General features: G+C 49.4%; 1 non-coding gene across 1 annotated transcript; it reads right to left on the reverse strand.

Annotated features, from left to right (window-relative positions):
- Nucleotides 1-295: 295 nt before the first annotated feature.
- On the reverse strand, nucleotides 296-450 carry LOC131291843 (5.8S ribosomal RNA). Its single transcript, XR_009189590.1, has one exon. It is a non-coding gene; the product is annotated as a 5.8S ribosomal RNA (ribosomal RNA).
- Between the last annotated feature and the right edge of the window lie 2,050 nt (nucleotides 451-2,500).

Here is a 2,500-nt window from a genome sequence, read left to right on the forward strand (position 1 = left end):
CGCTGCTGCTTCGACGCTACTTTGACATCTTCGCTTCTATTTAAATAAATAAATAAGCTGAAGCTAGACATCAGTAAACACCACCACAGACACCACAAGCACGCCTTCTCCTCGTACTTCCGCCTCACGCGGGAACACGGACGCTCTAAATACTTCGAATTCCAATGCCAGTATATTGTAAACCACGGGTTCTTTAATGCTAGCGGGTCGTCGCGACCCTAGTTAACATCATGGTGCACGTCTCGTGACGGGTGTCACGGCGTAGTTAAATGTATGCGATACATTTCTCAAATATAAGCGCTCAGTCATCTGTACATCATGGTAGGTTCCCACGACGTGCAATATGCGTTCAACTTATCAATGTTCATGTGTCCTGCAGTTCACATTATGACGCGCAGTTAGCTGCGGTCTTCATCGATCCATGAGCCGAGTGATCCACTGCCGAGGGTGACTAACTTGCGTAAGCCGCCGCTGTGCGCGTATACCCGTTCCCCGTAGGGAGGAGCAAGCCGCCGCTTAGAGACGAAGCATAAAGTGTCCTCATTCCACATAGGGCAAGCTGGATGAATCCATTTTACCCAGGACGGCCGAAGCGGCGTGGACCAGGGGAGAACTGAACCTTATACTTCACACCACAGTAAGTCTACGTGTCCTCTTCCACATAGGGCAAGCTAGAACTAACTATCTTACCCAGGACTGCCGAAGCAGCGTGGACCAGGGGAGGAACACACTTTTCATGGAAACGTGAGGCATCCATGACTGCCATAACGTAAGCCGCCGCTGTGCGCGTATACCCGTTCCCCGTAGGGAGGAGCAAGCCGCCGCTTAGAGACGAAGCATAAAGTGTCCTCATTCCACATAGGGCAAGCTGGATGAATCCATTTTACCCAGGACGGCCGAAGCGGCGTGGACCAGGGGAGAACTGAACTTTATACTTCACACCACAGTAAGTCTACGTGTCCTCTTCCACATAGGGCAAGCTAGAACTAACTATCTTACCCAGGACTGCCGAAGCAGCGTGGACCAGGGGAGGAACACACTTTTCATAGAAACGTAAGGCATCCATGACTGCCATAGTGCGTAAGCCGCCGCTGTGCGCGTAAACCCGTTCCCCGTAGGGAGGAGTCAAGCCGCCGCTTAGAGACGAAGTATTAAGTGTCCTCTTCCACATAGGGCAAGCTAGAATGAACTATCTTACCCAGGACCGCCGAAGCAGCGTGGACCAGGGGAGAACTGAACTTTATACTTCACACCACAGTATTGAGTAATGTGCCCTCTTCCACATAGGGCAAGCTGGAATGTTCCATTTTACCCAGGACGGCCGAAGCGGCGTGGACCAGTGGAGGACTACACAATCATGAGGTTTGATATCGACTTGTGTGTTTCAATAGGGTACCGATGGTATGTTTTGAACCGATTTGATTTAGCCATTCTGAAGTCATCACTTGGTTGAAGCGCTGAACTAGGGAGGCATCGTTTACATATATATTGGTTTTTGCATGCTCTACAGGTTAATGTCATGAGGTTGGCTATCGAGCATGCCCAAGTGATGACTTGATTGTGTGCTTGCTTGAATTCTTCACATTTCATACCATCGGTTAGTTGTCGAATCATTCCTCGATCTAACCTTCGTTCTTGGTTCATGTATGCTCTCTTCCACATAGGGCAAGCTAGAATTAACTATCTTACCCAGGACCGCCGAAGCAGCGTGGACCAGGGGAGAACTATACTTTGTCTTGTATGCCCTCTTCCACATAGGGCAAGCTAGAACTAACTATCTTACCCAGGACCGCCGAAGCAGCGTGGACCAGTGGAGGACTATACTTTGTTCATTACACCACAGTATTAAGTATGGTGTCCTCTTCCACATAGGGCAAGCTAGAACTAACTATCTTACCCAGGACCGCCGAAGCAGTGTGGACCAGGGGAGGACTATACTTTATACTTCACACACTAGCCATACTGAAGTCATCACTTGGTGGGGGTGAACTACGGCGGTATCTATCGTTTTGGTTCGGTCTATATAGGGTCGCTTGCATGCTCATTCGAATATAATGTAATTGTGTATGGCAATATGAGCATGCCCAAGTGATGACTTTGTTTCAAGCTCAACAGGTAGGGTATTGAGTCCTCTTCCACATAGGGCAAGCTAGAATGAACTATCTTACCCAGGACCGCCGGAGCAGCGTGGACCAGTGGAGGACTCTATACTTTATACTTCACACCACAGTATTGAGTACTTCTTGCATAAAGCCCCTAATGAGAACCACGAGGGCTCTCTCAATGTAGAACCACAAGGGCTCTAGTACCGATTCTCTCGGTACGGCTTGGTCCGTGTTCCTTTATGCTTGTACTCTTAGAAAGTCTCAACCCGGAGGTCTTGACTTTGATTGTCATAGTTGGACTACGACGGGGCATCCGACCATTGCTGATCGAACACCCCTGATTCACCATCTTTCGGGTAGGCGGTACGCGTACCTCCGGACGCGGAAGTCTCAAC

Source organism: Anopheles ziemanni, assembly GCF_943734765.1.
Source record: "Anopheles ziemanni chromosome X unlocalized genomic scaffold, idAnoZiCoDA_A2_x.2 X_unloc_16, whole genome shotgun sequence".
NCBI lineage: Eukaryota > Metazoa > Arthropoda > Insecta > Diptera > Culicidae > Anopheles > Anopheles ziemanni.